The 22,040-nt window shown below is 36.0% G+C and overlaps 1 long non-coding RNA gene across 1 annotated transcript in view; it reads right to left on the bottom strand.

The window, feature by feature from the left end:
* The window catches only part of LOC133047949 (uncharacterized), a 315,323-nt gene that overhangs the window by 108,554 nt on the left and 184,729 nt on the right, over positions 1–22,040 (bottom strand). The window lies entirely within an intron of this gene.

Below are 22,040 nucleotides of genomic sequence, written 5' to 3'. Positions count from 1 at the left end.
TTTAATTTAGAATAATTTTAATCAATATATCTATATTTAAATTCCTTATTAGCATAACTAAATTTAATTAAAGTAAAATGATTTCCTGTTTTGAAGAAAAAGTATCAGAGTTGCAAGTTTGAAAATTTTAACCATCAACTCCTCTATCCTATGTACCCAAGCCACATTTTTCTCACATGTAAGATCTTTGTACACACATGATGCTGAAATGGAAGTTGTAGAATTTGAAAAACAAAATTAGAAAACAAGGTTATAAGTAGGAGGGGAAAAGGTGAACGCAGTGACAGATTTCCTCTTCTTGTGCTCTAAAATCACTGCAGATGATGACTACAGCCAAGAAGACGATTGCTTCTTGGAAGGAAAGCTATGACAAACCTAAACAGTGTGTTAAAAAGCAAATAAATCACTTTAATGACAAAGGTCCACATAGTCAAGGTTATGGTCTTTCCAGTAGTCATGTACATATGTGAAAGCTGGACAAAAAAGAAGGCTGAGCACCAAAGAATTGTGGCGCTGGAGAAGATTCTTGAGAGTCCCTTGGAGAGCAAGATCAAACCATTCAATCTTAAAGGATATCAATCCTGAATATTCATTGAAAGGACTGATGCTGAAGCTCCAATACTTTGGCCACCTGATGAGAAGAGCCAACTCATTGGAAAAGACCCTGATGTTGGGAAAGAGTTAAGGCAGAAGGAGAAGGAGGCAACAGAGAATGAGATAGTTGAATGGCATCACCGATTCAATGGACATGAACTTGGGCAAATTCTGGGAGATGGTGAGGGACAGGGAAGCCTGGCGTGCTGCAGTCCATACAGTCATGAAGAGTCCAATAAGATGTGGTGACTGAACAACAACAACTATTTAAGAAAAAAAAAGGGGAGGGGTATCCAAATCATGACATCAATGTTAGTGCCAAACAGAAGTCTCATGTGAAGTAGAAGAAAGTGATCTTAAACAGTCAGAATACCAAGCACATCCCATCAATGTGTCAACTGACCCTTATTTTCAAAAGCAGCAAAACCTGATCCTTGATTCTGTTCAGAAGCAGCATACAAATAATAGGCCTGGAACTGTTCTCCCTAAGTTGTCTCCTAATGTAATCGCCTGATGTTTTTCCAAGTACAGGGACACGTTTCCAGGGTATTAAGATCTACAAAAATGACCCCATCATTTTCACGTCTCAAATAGCAACTAAAGAGAGATACAAATTAGAAGACTGCTCCTCTAACAACTCCTGTGGACCATATATATGTAAAGCCTCTCTGAAAATTGCCACTCACTTTTTCGCAGGATAGCATTCAGTTGGTAAGGACCCAAAGAAACATGCACAGTAAATGTGAATGTGATTCCAGTTTAAGAATTACCTCTGTCAATTGTCATAAGTGGTTCTGAATTTGTTTGAGCATTTCTGATATTTGTGTAAATGATACACTGTGCATTCTAACTGGGTTGAGGGTGGATGATCTAAATACAGTCATCCAGTGTGTACTGCAGACTTTCTTCTTTGTACAGAAAGACCAAATTTTTAACAATATTTTTAAAAGATTTCTATATGATGCTAATCTATTATCAGACACAAATCTATTTTTTGTTTTAATGACAAAAATAAATTATTACAACCAAGAGATTGAGACAAAAGTAAGTAATTAATGCCCATCTATCTGAACTCATTTTTCTGCTTCTTTATTTCTCTCAAACGTCACTGCCACTCAGGAACAAAGTCATAATGCTACCCTTTCACTCCTTCACCATCAGCCAAGTAATTGACACATTACAGTTAATAATTTCTTACTTTATATCTTTTCACACCATCTAACTTCCATCTCTCACTGTGGCTCTCTATCTGTATATAAAAGCCTCACTTCTAAGCTACTAAAATAATTTTATATTTGAATTTATTGACTGTAGTTCCTTGATGCCTATTTAAGCTTCTTTAAATACCATGCAAGGTTACCATACAAGGTTATGGCTCAAAATTTTAGATAATATCCCACTGATGAGTTTCCAGGATATGTCCAGAATTGTTTGTCTCTTAATCATAGTTAAGTTCATTCTGCAAAATTTGATTTGTATTATGATCAATATCTCCTAATACCTACCTTGATTGCTCCTTTGACCCATAGGAACTATTAAGGGCTTCAAGATGCTGTCCATGTTCCAATTCTTGACCAGGTGATGGTTATACAATCTGTACTCACTATACTCTGGTCTGTACATATAGAGGTTTATCTAAGCTTACACACTTTTCTGTACTAAGTTATAGTTCAATTTTTTTTTCAGTTTTTTTGAACAGAAAACTAAATAGCTAAAGAACATAAATGCTAAATAAGTTAATGAGTTGTTGACAGGTTAGGAGGAAAAACCTGGACCCAGCCAATGGACATGTTAGATGAATCAGAAAACTTCCTAAGAATGAATCCAACTAAAGGAAATGAGAATTTAAAAGTGTACAGAATAAGGCAATATTGATGCAGACCTAATGAATATATTATTTAACTTTAGAGTACAAAATCCAGAGTTATATTCTATAAAATAAAATAACAAATTTCAAAATTTAACATCATATGCTAAGGATTGAATCCAGGTCTTCTGCATTGCTGACAGATTCCTTACTGTCTGAGCCAACAAGGAGGCCTGAATAAATATTTAATAAGCATTTTCTTGTGTACTATTAACTCTTTCCAAGTGTATTTATTAATTTTCAAACACATTAATACTTTCTGATTTATCTTTGGTATTTGGCAGGGTCTTACAACCTGCATGGGGACACTGGCAACAGCAATCTTGGAAGACCCCCTTGATATAAGCTCTCTTGGAACTCACCATTAACCCTACCATAAAGCCCATACACCCCAGGGCTGGGTCACCTCAGGCCACATAACTAACAGGAGGGAGTGTAACCCCACAAATCAGTAGATAATTGGATTAAAGCTATACTGAGCAAGGCCCTGCCCACCAGACTAAGACCCAGTCTTCCCCATTGCAAGTCCCTCCCATCAGGAACTTACACAAGCCCCTTAGCCTCCTCCATCAGAGGGCAGACAGAAGAAGCAAGAAAAACAACAATCCACAGTGACTAGAAAAAAAACAACATTACAAAAAGTTAATCAGGATGAAAAAGAAGAAAGAAATGTCCCAGATGAAGGAAAAAGATACCCTCCCCCCCCAAAAAAAACCAAAAAACTAAAGGTAGTAGAGATAGGCAACCTTCCAGAAAAAGAATTCTGAATAATGATAGTGAAGATGACCCAGAATCTGGGGTAAAAAATGGAGAAGATGCAAGAAATGTTTACCAAAGACCTAGAAGAACTAAAAAAAAAAAAAAAAAAACAGAGATGAACAATACACTAGAAGGAATCTATAGCAGAATAACTGAGGCAGAAGAACAAATAAATGACCTGGAGGACAAAATGTTGGAAATCACACCTGCAGAACAGAATATAGAAAAAATAATGAAAAGAAATGAAGACAGCCTAAGAGACTTCTTGGACAACATTAGATGCATCAACATTCACATTTTAGAGATGCCAGAAGGAGAAGAGATAGAGAAAGGACCCAAGAAAATATTTGAAGAGATAATAGCTGAAAATTTCCCTAACACGGGAAAGGAAATGGTCAATCAAGTCCAGGAAGCACAAAAAGTACCAGACAGGATAAACCCGAGGAGGAACACACTGAGACACATAGTAATCAAATCAACAAAAAATTAAAGACAAAGATAAAATATTAAAACAACAAGGGGAAAATGACAAATCACATACAAGAGAATTCCTACAAGATTATCAGCTGATTTTTCTCCACAGAACACTACAAGCCAGAAGGGAATGGCACGCTATACTTAAACTGACAAAAGGGAAGAACCTGCAACCAAGAACACTCTACCCAGTAAGACTCTCATTCAGATTTGATGGAGAAATCAAAACCTTTTCAGACAAGCCACAGTTAAGGGAATTTGGCACCACCAAACCAGCTTTACAACAAATGCTGAAGGAACTCCTCTAGACAGAAAACAAGACAAGGAAAAAACCTGAAGAAAATGAACCCTAAACAAGTAAGAAAATGGTAATAGGATCATCAGTTCAGGTCAGTTCAGTTCAGTCACTCAGTCGTGTCCGACTCTTTGCGACCCCATGAATCGCAGCACACCAGGCCTCCCTGTCCATCACCAACTCCTGGAGTGTGCTCAAACCCATGCCCATTGAGTCGGTGATGCCATCCGGCCATCTCATCCTCTGTCATCCCCTTCTCCTCCTGCCCCCAATACCTCCCAGCATCAGGGTCTTTTCCAATGAGTCAGCTCTTTGCATGAGGTGGCCAAAGTATTGGAATTTCAGCTTCAGCATCAGTCCTTCCAATGAACACCCAGGACTGATCTTCAGGATGAACCGATTGGATCTCCTTGCTGTCCAAGGGACTCTCAAGAGTCTTCTCCAACACCATAGTTCAAAAGCATCAATTTTTTTGGCACTCAGCTTTCTTCACAGTCCAACTCTCACATCCATACATGACTACTGGAAAAACCATAGCCTTGACCAGATGGACCTTTGTTGGCAAAGTAATGTCTCTGCTTTTTAATATGCTATCTAGGTTGGTCATAACTTTTCTTACAAGGAGTAAGTGTCTTTGAATTTCATGGCTGCAATTACCATCTGCAGTGATTTTGGAGCCCAAAAAAATAAAGTCTGACACTGTTTCCACTGTATCCCCATCTATTTCCCATGAAGTGATGGGACTGGATGCCATGATCTTAGTTTTCTGAATGTTGAGCTTTAGGCCAACTTTTTCACTTTCCTCTTTCACTTTCATCAAGAGGCTTTTTAGTTCCTCTTCACTTTCTGCCATAAGGGTGGTGTCATCTGCATATCTGAGGTTATTGATATTTCTCCTGGCAATCTTGATTCCAGCTTGTGCTTCATCCAGCCCAGCATTTCTCATTATATACTCTGCATATAAGTTAAATAAACAGGGTGACAATATACAGCCTTGACACACTCCTTTCCTGATTTGGAACCAGTCTGTTGTTCCATGTCCAGTTCTAACTGTTGCTTCTTGACCTGCATACAGATTTCTCAGGAGGCAGGTCAGGTAGTCTGGTATTCCCATTTCTTTAAGGATTTTCCACAGTTTGTTTCAATCCACACAGTGAAAGGCTTTGGCGTAGTCAATAACGCAGAAGTAGATGTTTTTCTGGAACTCTGTTGCTTTCTCAATGATCCAATCAATGTTGATGTGGTGTTGAGGCAATGATAAAACAGATTAAAAATAGTTAAAGCCTGTTATTTCTGCACATATTTCATGCTCCCTCCCAGCACCAACACCTTGGATCAGTCACTAGCTGCCTTTTGACTGAAATCAATGGATGATATCAGAGCATCACAAAAGCTTCTTAGCGAGGTGTTGACACAGGAGAGAAGTGATCAGTTTTTTTTTTTTTTTTTTTTTTTTTTTATGACTCTCTCTATTTTTCCACTGATAATATAGAGCCATTGTCTTTTCCCAGTGTTGCTCTTCTACAGGGTATTAAGGCAATTTCCTAAACCTGATCTTGTGGGAATGATAAGAAATATAGGCAATTAATAATGGTTTTATGTGCTGGAGCTTTCCATCTATGGACTTATTTCCATGGCCTCTTTGACCTCACTTGAACTAAGTTCTAGCTTTCAATCTCTTAAAATGTATTACAGGAATAAGTGATAGACTCAGGAAAATAAAAACTCCTGGACTAAAAAGAAAACCTAAACATTTAAAGAGAATTGTTCCCCTCCGAAGAAAAAAGATTGGACATTATATACATCTGAAGCAGAAATATTAGAATAGTCAGACCAAAAATTAAAAAATTAAAAAATGAGTTATGTTAGGAAATACAAATTTCAAAGAGAATAATAAACTGATTAAAAAATAGCCAAGTGAAAATATTTTTGTAAACATATAACTACTATATACAACTATGTATATATTAAATATAAATATATAACTAATGTAAGCATAATAAAATGATTAACGGGGACAGTAGATGAAACTTAGCTGAAGATCAAGTTGTTCAGCTGATCATATTAAGAAACTCTCAGAAGAAAATAGTATAAAGAAAGATAAAAGATAAAATTTAAGAGGTTTGGAAGATAAAAGTAGAAACACAACATTTAGATAAAATAAATTGTCCAGAAAAATAAATGGAAAAAGATTTGTTAAAGAAATGAAAACAGTTTCCCTAAATGAAAGGATAACCTAAATCATATATGGAGAAGTAAAGTGTCATAAAGAACCACTAACATACAACAAGAATAAGAAAGTACTTACCTTATAAGTTATTATAAAATATTATAACTAAGATAGAGCAGTACTGGTGAAGGGATAGTCTAAATTGATCATGGAACCCAATGAGAGCCTACAGTCAGACTCACATTTACTTAAAACTTTGAGAAGTAATACCAGTTGAATGGAAAATCACTAGGAAAATAAGAAATTATTCAATAAATGGAGTTGGAAAAAAATTTCTAACTCATCTCACACATAAAAATAAACACTAACTGACTTAATAATTTGAATGTGAAAAGAATTTTCTCTAATATTTAGAAAAAATATAGTGTGTATATTTCTGACTTTGGGAAATATACTTAAATACAAAATCAATCAAAAAGGAAAATAATAAACATATCATTAAATTTAAAATCAATTCATTAAAAACATGCAAAGAAAGACACTATTAAAGAAAAGACATTTATAATACATATTCACAAAAAAATTTGTAGAGCAATACATAATATGTAATATTAAAAAACTAGTGAACCAATAGAAGAAAGTTACTAACCATGAATGAATAGTATACAATATTTATGACTCAAATCTTATTAGGAGATGTTCAATTTCATTATTAAGCAAAGAAAAGCAAAACATAAAAGAGATACCAATTTAAAAAATTTGAGTAGCACAATCTAAAAGGGCTGACCTTATCAAAGGCTTGAGGGTCTATACACAATTTGAATTGCTAAAAGTTTATAGTCAAAGTTTTCAAGCATTTTTCTAAAACAAGTTGGCAATATTTTATAAAGTTGAATCTCATAAAACAACAACTTTAGGTACTGTAAAACAGAAAACATGAATAAGATTTTTTATAACAGTGATCTTTGCATTATTAGAAAACTATAAAAATTGAAATTCTCATTGACTGAAAATAGATAAAAAATACAGTATACCAAATAAGGTATACTGATTCAATAATATACAAAAGTAAAAATAAATGAACAACAGGCAAATCTTGTTAACATATTTGTGATCGAAGAGAAATTCTGAGTAGAAAGTATGTGCCATATTTCTTTTCTATAGATTGAAAACAAGTAAAAACTAACCATAATTTTTTCTGCATAAATTATATAAGTGAAAAAATGACAGTAATAGTAGCTATGTCTGAAGGGAAGTCTTAGGGATGATTAGAGAAGGTTTATAGAATTTATCTACAAGTAATAAAGACTGCAACTAATTTTAAGTTTGGACAGTATGTTCATGATGATTGAATATACTATGAAGGATGTGAATGAAAAACATAAAATTCATCATTAAAAAAGTTATGGGTGTATCCATAATAATTATGTCCTGAACCAAATATTGTTATAAATTCAATTCTATGTATCCAAGTTTCAGTTAAGGATAAAAGCAATCAAGGAAAAATAAACTCATTTGTGTTTTCAAATTCTTAGTTTTTGGCTAATTAATATTAAGCTTTTGTCTTTCAATCTGAAAACCCAATGACTGTCTCACTCATTAAATCACATCTGGAGGTTTCTATACCTAATTATTTTTAAAGCATTTCAATGGTTAGAGTGGTCTACCTACCTGTGTGTAATATATTTTTAGATTAGAAAAGCAAAATGAATGGAAACTATAACTTGAAAATATGATTATATATGCCATTTTCTTATTTATACTGTAGCTTATAGGTTCACTTAGAGAATAAGCAAGCCACACCTAATTTAGTATCCCTTTACAAGTGATGAGGGCCTAGAGTCTACAGAACTTTAAAGGACTGATCAAAATGTAGGGGATAAAAGGAATTATGTAATATTAATCCATTTTTTTCTTTGATGTCATTTGGCAAAACAGTATACCGGCATACCTTGTCTTATTGCATTTTGCTTTATTGTTCTTCACAGATCATTTTTTTTTTATATATATATAAATTGAAGGTTTGTGACTAGCTGACATCAAGTCTACTGGTGCCATTTTTTTAACTACATTTACTCACTTTGCATCTCTGCCATATTTTAGTAATTCTTTCAATATTTCAAAATTTTCATTATTATTATATTTGTTATGGTAGTGTGTAATCAGTGATCTTTGATATTAGTATTGTAATTGTTTTTGGGCATCACAAACTGCACCCAGATAAGAGAGTGGACTTAACTGATTAATATATGTGTTCTGACTTCTCCACTAACTGGCCATTCTCCCTTCTTTCTTCCTCTCCACAAGCCTCTCCATTTCCTGAGATACAGTAATATTGAAAGCAGGACATTTAATAATCCTTCAGTGGCCTCTAAGTGTTCAGTGAAAGGAAAAGTCATATATCTCTCATTTGAATTCAAAAACTCAAAATTATTAGCTTAGTGTGGAAGACATGTCAAAAGCACAAATATGCTAAGAGCTAGGCCCCTTGTGCTAAACAGGTAGACAGGTTGTAAATGCAAAATGAAAGTTCTTATTTTGAAAGAAATAAAAATGTTACTTTTATTTATAAAGAAAATTAAGTGTTACTATCCCAATAAATGCTTGAATCATAAGAAAACAAAACAAATTTATTGCTGATATGAAGAAAATTTTAGTAGTCTAGACAGATCAAACCAGCCACATTCCCTTAAACCAAAGCCTAATCTAGAGCAAGGCCTCGACTCTCTTCAATTTTATGAAAGCTGAGAGAGGTAAGGAACATGCAGAAGAAAAGTTGCAAGGTAGCAGAGGTTGTTTCAAGTGGTTTAAGGAAAGAAGCTGTCTCTAAAACATAGAAGTACATACAAAAGTACAAGGTGAAGCAGCCAAGTGCTAAGGGTGCACCAAATTGTCCAGAAGATCTAGCTCAGATAATACATGAAGGTGGCTACACTAAACAACATATTTTCAATGTAAACAAAACAGTCACAATTGAAAAAAAAAACAAAAACAAAAGATGCTACCTAGGATTTTATAACCATAAAGAAGTCAATGTCTGAAAAAAAAAAAAAAAAGAAGTCAATGTCTGGCTTCAAAACTTCAAATGATCTCGTAAGGGGCAAATAATGCAGCTGGTGACTTTAAGCTGAAGTCAACACTAATTTACTATTGTGAAAATCCTAGGGTCCAAAAGAATTATGCTAAATTTACTCTGCTTGTGCTCTGTAAATGGAACACCAAAGCCTACATAACAGCAAATCTGTTTACAGCATGGTTTACTGAATATTTTAAGACCATTGTTGAGAGCTACAGCTACTGTTCAATGACAATGAACCTTGTCACTCAAAAGCTCTGATGGAAATATATGACAAGGTGAATGCTATTTCCATGCCTGCTATTAATAACACAATAGTCATTGTACAGCCCATGGTCAAGGAGCCATTTCAACTTTCATGTTTTATTATTAAAGAAATACATTTCATAAGGCCATAGTTGCTATAGATAATAATTCCTCTGATGAATATGGCAAAACTAATATTAAAATCTTCTGAAAATGATTCACCATTCTAAGAAGTTGTGAAGAACACCCATGATTCATGGGAAGAAGTCAAAATATCAACAATCTCACGAGTTTGAAAGAAGTGGATTCCAACCCCATGGGTAACCTTGAGGGGGTTCAGTTCAAGGCTTCAATGGAGAAAGTAACTGCAGATGTGGTAGAAATATAGCAAGAGAACTAGAATTAGACATGGAGCCTAAAGATGTGACCAAATCAACTGTTCTCTCTCAATAATGGATGAAGAGTTGCTACCTATGGAAGAGCAAAGAAAGTGGTTTATTGAGATGGAATATATTTCTGGTTAAGATTCTTTGAAGGTTGGTAAAATGACAAGAAAGGGAGATTTAGAATATTACAGAAACTAGTTGATAAAGCAGCAGCAGGCTTTAAGAGGATTAACTCCAATTTTGAAAGAAGTTCTCTGTAGGTAAAATGCTATCAACAAACGGCAGTGCATGCCACAGAGAAATCACTGACAAAAGAAAACACTCAATTAATGAGGCAGACTTCATTGTTGTTTTATTTAAAAAATTCACAGTCAACTTAACCTTTAGCAACTATCACCCTGAAAAACCCACAGGCATTGACCTGGGCTTTCCAGGTGGTGCTAGTGGTAAAGAACTCCGCCTGCCAATACAGGAAACAAAGAGTCTCAGGTTCGATCCCTGGGTTGGAAAGATCCCCTGGAGGAGGAAATGGCAACCCACACCAGTATTCTTGCTTGGAGAATCCCATGGAAAAGGAACCTGGTGGGCTATAGCCCACAGGGTCGCACAGAGTTGGACGCTACTGAAGTTACTTAGCACATTGACCTTAAGGTAAGACTTGTGAGTGCAATGTCAGTTGTGTTCAACTCTGTGACCCCATGAACTGTAACCCGTCAGGCTCTGGAGTGGAGAGTACTCCAGAATACTGGAGTGCATTGCCATTTCCTACTCCAGGAATCTTCCTGATCCAGGGATCAAACCTGTCACCTGCAGCAAACAGATTCTTTACCACTGCACCACCTGGGAAGCCTCTAAGGTAAGACTATCCATCACCAAAAATGTTATGATTTGCTAAAATCTCAGATACAAGTTATCTTAAATTAAGGTATGTACACTTTTTTTAGACTTAATGCAATTGCATAATTAATGTGTCATGACATAGTATAAAAATAACTTTTATATGCACTGGGAAACTAAGAAGTTTGTCAACCTTTCCAAAAAAGATTTTGCTGATAGTCAACTTCACATCAAAATGTGTTACAATAAATAGAAATTTATGCATGATAGCATAGGTGTATCCTTATTTGGGTTTAATTATGGGAATGGAGTCTACTAAAGATTCCTAAATGCCAGTTACTGCCCTAAAACTCCAAACCCATCTGAAACCTCTCGATGACAAACTCTTGGATTTTTGAAGATTTAACTATAAACTCAGGTGAGTGTGATCATATAGAAAATGGCTATTCTTGAAAAGTCTGTAAATATTTACCTTAAAAAAGATAGGCCTGGTTTCATTGGAGGAAAAAGGGAGAAGATATGAGGACACATCAGGATAACATTTCCTTATTTTCTGTTTTCAAAACAGAGCTATACTTGCAGAAAAGAGATTTCTCAATTTTAAGAAGTAAATTCAATCTTTTGTCTAAAATATTAAAAATGTGGATGAGCAAATACTTACCCAAGTAATTCAGCTAAAGGTCTATGAGATGTTATTCTTTTTTTTAATCCCATAGACTTAAAATCATTGATTAGTTATCCAAAAGAAGTTACCTCTTCAAAGTTTTAATAATTTTACTTCTGATAAGGCAGGAAAACATGATTACAGTGTTAATCATCTAAGTTCCCTAGTATCACCAGAATTTTTTCTTCTCCATAAATTAGATGAATTCTATGAAAAATTGATGCTTTTGAAGTTTAGTGTTGGAGAAGACTCTTGAGGGTCCCTTGGACTGCAAGGAGATCCAGCCAGTCCATCCTAAAGGAGATCAGTCCTGGGTGTTCATTGGAAGGATTGATGCTGAAGCTGAAACTCCAATACTTTGGCCACCTCATGTGAAGAGTTGACTCATTGGAAAAGACCCTGATGCTGGGAGGGACTGGGGGCAGGAGGAGAAGGGGATGACAGAGGATGAGATGGCCGGATGGCATCACCGACTCGATGGGCATGAGTTTGAGTAAACTTTGGGAGTTGGTGATAGACAGGGAGGCCTGGTGTGCTGCGATTCATGGGGTCACAGAGAGTCGGACACGACTGAGTGACTGAACTGACTGAACTGATACCCAATCAGCAGGAGGTATATAATTTAAAATTTAGGAAAGAATAGGAAAACAATAAATTAATGTCTAGGTGTGACATGAGAAGAGGAAACAAAAAAACTGAGACTCTATGGGTTAAGGAAAACTCAGAAGGAATTTTTATGTGGTTGAAATTTTCCACCATCATCACTGGGGAAGCTAATGCAAATTTCTATGGTCAGTTCCCTCACACATGTACACACACACACACCACCCCCAATATACCAAAACAAAAAATTAAATTCCTACATGTTGTTCTACTCTATAGAACTGGAAGGAAGGATGAAAAAAGGAACAAAAGAAGGAAAGAAAATATGAAGGTGAGCACAGTGAATACTAAGGATGAGGCTCTCAGTGCTTAGGTTTCAGCTCTGCCTACATGCATAAACCTAAAGCTAGTGTACATAATTATAAACAGTAATACTACTATAAAGTGCTTTCTGGTCATTGATATAATTACAAATGTTAGAGATATAGACCACCATAAGTGTCATCTACAAAGTTTCTCATGTTGCAGTATAGGAAATTAGTATACCAAGATGCTAACTTTTCCAAGATCCTAGATATATCTAATGTCAAGGACCCAAGTCTCACAATTCCCAAGCCAGCGTTCTTTCTACTATATCAGTTTATTCAGGCATCACTAAAATATCTGTAGAGATATATGAAATACAAGCAATATTTCTGAAGGAAGACAGTAATAGACAATAATGAATTTGTAAATGTTTGTCTTATTCATTTTAACAGGAATGAAAACTCAGTTTGGCCACTTGGTGAGGGTGTGTGATAGAGGTTTGATTTAGCCAGTTTCACAGCCCTAGCTATTACAAATTGCTTTATGAACCCGTTACTGCTTCCATCTTTATTAAATAGATTGAGGTATTTTCTGTGTCTATAGCTGCCTGAATCTTACTATCGCTCCTGTGTTATTGCCAATTCAATTAGTGTGCTCATTGTGTTATGCATAAAATTGACTAGAGGTACCAGGGGCAGGTAGAAATTACATGTTTTGGATAAAAAAAGTTATCTTAGTATAAATATTCATCTAAAAATAAGTTTCCGAGAATTGTGAGAGTCCAGAGAATATTTGGTGTTTGGTTTTATCAAAATGGCATTAGGGCAATTGTTTTTATTTTTTAAGCATGTATACTATGTTTATTTTTTCCAATTCTGAGGTGTCTTACATTAATTAAAAGTAGGATATAAATAATATTCTCCCCTCAAAAACTGATGCTATTAATTTTTTTCCCTTATTTAACTTGTGAAATTATTTTTGAGTATGTGTGAAGGAGATGCAGGTTAAATGTATGATGTCAATAGTACCATTGAGGACTTGAAAGAATTCAGCAAATGTTAATTCATTAACTCTCAATTTGTTTTTTTACATACAAAATTAACAATGTTCTTCAAATCCTAACCTTTCTTTTATGATTTTGTTATGGGCTTCCCTGATAGCTCAGTTGGTAAAGAATCTGCCCGCAATGAAGGAGACTTGGGTTCGAACCCTGGGTTGGGAAGGTCCCCTGGAGAAGGGAAGGGCTACCCACTCCAGCATTGTGACCTGGAGAATTCCATGGATCCTACAGTCCATGTGGTGGCAGAGTCAGACACGACTTTCACTTTATGTCTTATTGAATTCAATAGCTTTCTCACTTTAATCCAGGAAGGTGCGTCTTTTCTAATTTTTTGCCTATATGCCATGCTTTTAATGTAGGATTAACTAACCATTAGGAACCAATTAATGGATAATATGTATATTGTCAGATATTTTTATTACATTATACCTCTAGATGATTGATATAATATTAAATAATCACGTTTGCTAATATTTTTGATAGGACAAATAAACATTCAAACCAAAAATCTACCTTCAATTTTAAAGCAATTCTCATTATGATAAAAACATGCTAACACAGTTTAGTAAGTGCCATACAGTCAAAATTGAATGAATGCCTATAGAAATATACATGGAATAGTAAGCAAAGTTCCTATGTTCAGAAATTCAATTCTGATTGATATGCAATGTCAAGGTCTGTGAAAATTAGTCTTTTCCATTCATAAACAATGGTTTATTCACAAACTTTAACTAGTTCACACACATTCCCATCTTGATTTAAAAATTAGTTTAGAAAATTGCCTATGCCATTATTTCAGGCTATACTCATTTTCTTACTAATTATGATATTCTCTTAAAAAGATAAATGTCTTCAGTGTTTATTTTATATTTGTTTTGAGGACAGTACTTTTTCTTAATATGACCTCCAAAACATATGTTTTTTAAAAAAGGTTAAAAAAAAAAACAAACCTCTTTTCTTCCAAATAACATACAGAAAGCCTTGTTAGTAGATGTTTTCCATGCAGTCTTTTTCTTGTCAAAGTCCCCAAATGACTTCTACTGAAAATATATGCAGAAAAATGGGTACACAGTTTTTGTTTGCTTTGTTTGCACACAAAATTTTCCTGATTCTTCTCTACAATTCTAAATTGCTATACGGCATTCTGTCTTAAAAAAATTAAATAGCTCTATTGTAGGCTTTATTTTGCTTTTGTTGAAATGGCAAGAAGAAAATGTGAGTGGACATTTATTTAAAGATCACTTTTAAATAGCAAGATAACATGAATTGAATAAAATAAAACTTCATTATAATTTATTTTATTTTTTCATTTCCCACAGCCTCCTTGAGGAGGGGAATCCTGGTTTAGTACTTTCCTTATTTTTCTTCCTCAGCCTATAGCACAGTGCTTGGCCCATCATGGAGGTTCAATAAATATTTAGTCATTTACATGTGAGTCAGAAATAATCTCATATGTAATTAACCACACTCCAAGTTATCTCTTATATGTGTCATTACCCATTCTTGTTTCAATTTTCATGGAAAAGTGACTACTGGAAATCCTTCTAAAAATTTCGCCCAGAATGACTCACATCTGATTCAAATCAGAAGAACAATCAATTTGGCACCATCATAAGAGCTTTCAGATGTTAAAGGTGACAAAATGGGCAGAACTCATCCTAACAGATTATGGATACCATGTGTGACAGAATTAAGTGGAAAAATGCTCATAGAAATACTGAAGTGTAAGGCATGTCATGCCCATGTGGCTTGGCTGCAGGATACAGTGAATTCACTGACATGATGGCAAAGTTGGGTGGCTCATCACATATGGCATATGGCAGGCCTCTGCTTCAGCAAATGCATACCACATGCCAAAGTGTGGTGCAGCTTCTACGGCTTACTGTTTCTTTTCCTTTCAAGTGTTCAAATAAGTATTGAAGTTTTTTAGCAACCCAAAAGGAACACAAGAAGTCCAAACACACATTTTTAAATCATTCAACAATGAATCTTTATATTAATGATTTGTCCACTTTAGGAACTGCATGTACGCATTATTTTTCAAAATATAAACTAAGAAGTGTACTAAAAGGAAAAATTATCTCACATTTAGTCAAAACAAAAAGAATCACTTTCAAAGTTTTTAGTGTACATATGCATACTAGGACATATGCTTTTACATTCTACTTCTATACATTCATTTGTCACTTCTTCAACAAAGCTCCACTGAGTGCATATGCTAGGCACTGTGACAGAGATCAAGCCATGATCCTTCTTTCAAGGAGTTTTCAGTCTAGGTAGGAAAAAATAAATAAAAAGAAAATTAAACTATAGTGTGATAGGTACAGTAGAAACGGTAAAGGGGGAGAGGAGGTTTCATGAGAAAGGTAAAAAGTAGGTGGGAAGAATCTCAAAGTAGATGTCTCATGTGACTGTCTTCTTTGAAGAAAGTATGTATCAACCATTTAAGGAAAAAAAAAATATTACAAGCAAAAGAAGAAACATTTGTAAAGGCAAAGAAACATAATAAGGTGTTATGCACCTGCTGCAAGTAATTTAGTATTAATAGAGAATAGTGTATAGGAATATGGTAACACCTACAAGTCAGGGGCCAGAAACACAGATATTGTGTTGACGTTAGATTTTAATACTGAAGTGGATAGGAAAACACAACAAAGTTTTCAGTAGACAGCAATGATCAGATTCACGTGTTAAAGAGAGAGATCTGTAGCATCACTGAAACGGTAAGATGGGTAAGAATACGATGACATAAACGGTGGCTGCAGCGCTCTACACGGTGAATCACCAACGATGGAGCCACGTCAACAACAGGACTGGAGGGCTCAGAACCAACTGTAAACTTTTAGTTCAGGGATAAAAGTAGCTTATGATGACTTCAAGAGTTCTTGCTTGGTGAACTGATTCATGTATTGATAGGAAAAAGAGGAAGTGAGAAAGATTTACTAAATATCAACATATAAATGAAGTTTGGGAAATGCTGAATTTCATGGGCCTATGGGTTTATCCAATTAGATCACTATGGTGAAGAATTTAATATGTGGATTTTATGTAAGAGGAAAGACTTACCCTCAGTTCAGTTCAGTCTGACTCTCTGTAGTGTCTGACTCTTTGCAACCTCAGGGATTGCAACAGGCCAGGCTTCCCTGTCCTTCACCAACTCCTGGAGCCTACTCAAGCTCAGGTCCATTAAGTTGGTGATGCCATCCAACCATCTCACCCTCTGTCATCCCCTTCTCATCCTGCCTTCAATCTTTCCCAGCATCAGGGTCTTTTCAAATGAGTTGGTTCTTCCCGTCAGGTGGCCAAAGTATTGGAGATTCAGCATCAGTCCTTCCAATGAATATTCAGAACTGATTTCCTTCAGGATGGACTGGTTGGATCTCCTTGCAGTCCAAGGGACTCTCAAGAGTCTTCTCCAACACCACAGTTCAAAAGCAACAATTCTTCAGTGCTCAGCTTTCTTTATAGTCTGACTCTCACATCCATACATGACTCTTGGAAAAACCATACCTTTGACTGGACGGACCTTTGCTGGCAAAGTAATGTCTCTGGTTTTTAATATGATGTCTAGGTTGGTCATAGTGTTTCTTCCGAGCAAGTGTCTTTTAACTTCATGGCTTCAGTCACCATCTGCAGTGATTTTGGAGCCCCCCAAAATAAAGTCAGCCACTGTTTCCACTGTTTCCCCATCTATTTGTTATGAAGTGATGGGACCAGATGCCATGATCTTAGTTTTCTGAATGTTGAGTTTTAAGCCAACTTTTTCCACTCTCCTATTTCACAATCATCAAGAGGCTCTTTAGTTCTTCTTCACTTTCTGCCATAAGGGTGCTGTCATTTGCATATCTGAGGTTATTGATATTTCTCCCAGAAATCTTGATTCCAGCTTGTGCTTCTTCCAGCCCAACGTTTCTCATGATCTACTCTGCATATAAGTTAAATAAGCAGGGTGACAATACACAACCTTGATGTACTCCTTTCCCTATTTGGAACCAGTCTGTTGTTCCATGTCCAGTTCTAACTGTTGCTTCTTGACCTGAATACAGATTTCTCAGGAGGCAGGTCAGCTATCTGGTATTTCCATGTCTTTCAGAATTTTCCACAGTTTGTTGTGATCCACAGAGTGAAAGGCTTTGGCATAGTCAATAAAGCAGAAGTTGATGTTTTTCCAGAACTCTTGCTTTTTTGATGATCCAGCAGATGTTGGCAATTTGATCTCTGGTTCCTCTGCCTTTTCTAAAACCAGCTTGAGTATCTGGAAGTTCACGGTTCACGTATTGCTAAAGCCTGGCTTGGAGAATTTTGAGCATTACTTTGCTAGCCTGTGAGATGAGTGTAATTGTGCAGTAGTTTGAGTATTCTTTGGGATTGCCTTTCTTTGGGATTGGAATGAAAACTGACCTCTTCCAGTCCTGTGGCCACTGCTGAGTTTTCCAAATTTGCTGGCATAATGAGTGCAGCACTTTCACAGCATCATCTTTTAGGAATTGGAATAGCTCAACTGGAATTCCATCGCCTCTACTAGCTTTGTTTGTACTGATGCTTCCTAAGGCCCACTTGACTTCACATTCCAGTATGTCTGGCTCTAGGTGAGTGATCATACCATTGTGGTTAAGTGGGTCTTGAAGATCTTTTTAATACAGTTCTTTCGTGTGTTCTTGCCACCTCTCTTAATATCTTTCCTTCTGTTAGGTCCATACACTTTCTGTCCTTTATTGTGCTCATCTTTGCATGAAATGAAAAATATTACCTTTTTTTTCTAACAGTATGAAAAGGCAAAAAGGTAAGACTTACACTAGTGATAAGCAATTTGTTATTGATTTGGGAGGAGTTACGTGTTATATGGGTTTCTCAGGTGGTTCAATGTTAAAGAATCTGCCTGTCAATGAAGGAGACTGAAAAGATATAGGTTTGATCCCTGGGTCAGGAAAATGCTCTGGCATAGGAAATGGCAACCTGCTCCAGTATTCTTGCCTGGAAAATTCCACGGACAGAGGAGACTGGAGAGCCACAGTCCATGGGATCGCAAAGAGTCAGACATGACTGGTGACTAAGCACACGCTCGTGTGTGCGCACACACACACACACACACACACGTGTTGTATATGTCTGTTAGTTTGTCTCTTTGATTGTTTTTATGAAGAAAAGCATTTATATTTGCTCTGCCAATAGTTTTGTCCAGGGTTTTGTAACCATGTTCTCAAGTGAGACTGTTTTTCTTAAGCTTCTCTTCTTTTGTTGTTTTCGTGTTATCTTTACCTAACGCTGTTTTTAAAATTATATTTGCCTCATTAAGACTATTCATTTTTCTCTCTATGAGGGTTATATTAAAATTGGATTTTTTATTCGTTGAGGCTACCATCTAAGTCAGGTGTGTTTTACTTGTCAGAAGATGTTTAACACATTCAACTTCTCTAAAGACTTTTCAGTTGTTCAATCACTCAGTCGTGTCTGACTCTTTGTGACCCCATGAACCGCAGCACGCCAGACCTCCCTGGCCATCACCAACTCCCGGAGTTTACTCAGACTCATGTCCATCGAGTCAGTGATGCCATCTAGCCATCTCATCCTCTGTCGTCCCCTTCTCCTCCTGCCCCCAATCCCTCCCAGCATCAGGGTCTTTTCCAATGAGTCAACTCTTTGCATGAGGTGGCCAAAGTATTGGAGTTTCAGTTTCAGCATGAGTCCTTTAGGACTATTCAAATTTTATATGTATACTATATATATTAGGTGTGTGTATATATACTATACATTATATATATGCAGTTATAAGTTTTACATTTATAAAATGTTATATATATAGTTGCCAATTTTAATACATTGTCTTCAAATGAATGTATCTGTTTCATCTAAGCTCTCTAATACCCAAGTAGGCAATTGTACACAATATTCTTTTGTCTCTTTTAAATTCTGAAATATCTGTAGTTAAGTCTCTCTTCCACTCCTTCATATTGTTTATTTCAATTAGGTCAACAATCAAATTCATAATAGACTTTTTTTTTTTTTCTGGATTCTATATTCTTTTTTTTTTTTTAATTTTTATTATTATTATTTTTTTTTCCCAGTGGGTTTTGTCATACATTAATATGAATCAGCCATGGATTTACATGTATTCCCAATCCCGATCCCCCCTCCCACCTCCCTCTCCACCCGATTCCTCTGGGTCTTCCCAGTGCACCAGGCCGGAGCACTTGTCTCGTGCATCCCACCTGGGCTGGTGATCTGTTTCACCATAGATAGTATACATGCTGTTCTTTTGAAATATCCCACCCTCACATTCTCCCACAAAGTTCAAAAGTCTGTTCTGTATTTCTGTGTCTCTTTTTCTGTTCTGCATATAGGGTTATCGTTATCACCTTTCTAAATTCCATATACATGTGTCAGTATACTGTAATGTTCTTTATCTTTCTGGCTTACTTCACTCTGTATAATGGGCTCCAGCTTCATCCATCTCATTAGGACTGGTTCAAATGAATTCTTTTTCATGGCTGAGTAATACTCCATGGTGTATATGTACCACAGCTTCCTTATCCATTCATCTGCTGATGGGCATCTAGGTTGCTTCCATGTCCTGGCTATTATAAACAGTGCTGCGATGAGCATTGGGGTGCACGTGTCTCTTTCAGATCTGGTTTCCTCAGTGTGTATGCCCAGAAGTGGGATTGCTGGGTCATATGGCAGTTCTATTTCCAGTTTTTTAAGAAATCTCCACACTGTTTTCCATAATGGCTGTACTAGTTTGCATTCCCACCAACAGTGTAAGAGGGTTCCCTTTTCTCCACACCCTCTCCAGCATTTATTGCTTGTAGACTTTTGGATAGCAGCCATCTTGACTGGCGTGTAATGGTACCTCATTGTGGTTTTGATTTGCATTTCTCTAATAATGAGTGATGCTGAGCATCTTTTCATGTGTTTGTTAGCCATCTGTATGTCTTCTTTGGAGAAATGTCTGTTTAGTTCTTTGGCCCATTTTTTAATTGGGTCATTTATTTTTCTGGAATTGAGCTGCAGGAGTTGCTTGTATATTTTTGTGATTAATCCTTTGTCTGTTGCTTCATTTCCTATTATTTTCTCCCAATCTGAGGGCTGTCTTTTCACCTTACTTATAGTTTCCTTTGTTGTGCAAAAGCTTTTAAGTTTCATTAGGTCCCATTTGTTTAGTTTTGCTTTTATTTCCAATATTCTGGGTGGTGGGTCATAGAGGATCTTGCTTTGATTTATGTCGGAGAGTGTTTTGCCTATGTTCTCCTCTAGGAGTTTTATAGTTTCTGGTCTTACATTTAGATCTTTAATCCATTTTGAGTTTATTTTTGTGTATGGTGTTAGACAGTGTTCTAGTTTCATTCTTTTCCAAGTGGTTGACCAGTTTTCCCAGCACCACTTGTTAAAGAGGTTGTCTTTTTTCCATTGTATATCCTTGCCTCCTTTGTCAAAGATAAGGTGTCCATAGGTTCGTGGATTTATCTCTGGGCTTTCTATTCTGTTCCATTGATCTATATTTCTGTCTTTGTGCCAGTACCATACTGTCTTGATGACTGTGGCTTTGTAGTAGAGTCTGAAGTCAGGCAGGTTGATTCCTCCAGTTCCATTCTTCTTTCTCAAGATTACTTTGGCTATTCGAGGTTTTTTGTATTTCCATACAAATTGTGAAATTCTTTGTTCTAGTTGTGTGAAAAATACCGTTGGTAGCTTGATAGGGATTGCATTGAATCTATAGACTGCTTTGGGTAGAATAGCCATTTTGACAATATTAATTCTTCCAATCCATGAACACGGTATGTTTCTCCATCTGTTTGTGTCCTCTTTGACTATAATAGACTTTTGAGAATGAAAGGAGATGCTAATACTTACACCATAACAACAGGTGTCACCCTAGAGTATCACAGTACCATGGCATATAAGGCCTTTGGGTGAATATCTAGTTAGCTTCATATTATTGTCATTTACAGTGACATCTTTTTTCTAACATTTCTTTTAATTTACCCTTTTTATGGTTGTGTCATAAAAATGTGCTTTAATAAAAAATAAAACAGAGCATATTATTAACACTAAATATTTAATGCAATGAGAGGATGCTGTTATTCTTATTTTATAAAAAGTCAGTGCTAAATACTGATTATTATTTTCATTTATTTTTTAATTGAAGGATGATTGCCTTACAGAATTTTGTTGTTTTCTGTCAAACATCAGCATGAATCAGCCATAGGCATATATATGTCCCTTCCCTCCTGAACCTGCCTCCCCTCTTGAACCTGCCTCCCCATCCCACCACTCTAGGTTGACACAGAGCCTCTGTTTGAGTTCCCTGAGACCTACAGCAAATTCCCATAGGCTATCTATTTTACATATGGTAATTAAGTTTCCATGTTATTCTCCCATACATCTCACCCTCTCCTCTCCTCTCCCCATGTCCATAAGTCTGTTTTCTATGTTTCTCCACTGCTGCCTTGCAAATAAATTCATCAGTACCATCTTTCTAGATTCCATATATATCCATGAGCATATGATATTTATCTTTCTCTTTCTGACTTACTTCACCCTACATAATAGGCTCTAGGTTCATCCACCTCATTAGAACTGATTCAAATACATTCCATTTTATGGCTGAGTAATATTCCACTGTGTATATGTACCACAACGTCTTTCTTCTTCATCCATTCATCTGTTGATGGACATCTAGGCTGCTTCCATGTTCTAGCCATT

The sequence above is a fragment of the Dama dama genome, chromosome 28, assembly GCF_033118175.1.
Source record: "Dama dama isolate Ldn47 chromosome 28, ASM3311817v1, whole genome shotgun sequence".
NCBI classification, from domain to species: Eukaryota; Metazoa; Chordata; class Mammalia; order Artiodactyla; family Cervidae; genus Dama; species Dama dama.
This window is presented reverse-complemented; position numbering and strand designations above follow the sequence as displayed.